The sequence below is a fragment of the Pyrgilauda ruficollis genome, unplaced genomic scaffold (genome assembly GCF_017590135.1).
Source record: "Pyrgilauda ruficollis isolate IOZ18807 unplaced genomic scaffold, ASM1759013v1 scaffold599, whole genome shotgun sequence".
NCBI classification, from domain to species: Eukaryota; Metazoa; Chordata; class Aves; order Passeriformes; family Passeridae; genus Pyrgilauda; species Pyrgilauda ruficollis.
The window spans coordinates 1-354 of NW_024527699.1; positions in this window are offsets into that span (position 1 = coordinate 1).

The following is a 354-nucleotide window of genomic DNA, read 5'->3' on the forward strand; positions in this document are numbered from 1 at the left end:
GGGGGGTCCCCACCAGCCGGGCAGAGGCGGAGCCCCCCCAGGGCGTCACGGGGCCCCTCCCTGTCTTTGGGGGGGTGGCAGTGTCCCCCCCTGTCCCCAGGGGTGCCCCGGGGGGGCGGGGCGGGGGGGCCGATGTCATGGAAAAGCTCCGGGAGCCAAAACCAACACCGGGAGCGGGAGGGGCGACGGGGGGGGCTCGAATTACCGGGGGGGGCCACGGGGGGCACCCCCACCCCCCAACCCACGCGGGGGGGACCCGGGGAGGGTTCCCTGCCCCACCCCCCGAGGCGGGGGGACCCCAATTGTGGCCCCGCATTGGGGGGAACCCACCTGAGGGACCCCCCCACTTTTTGG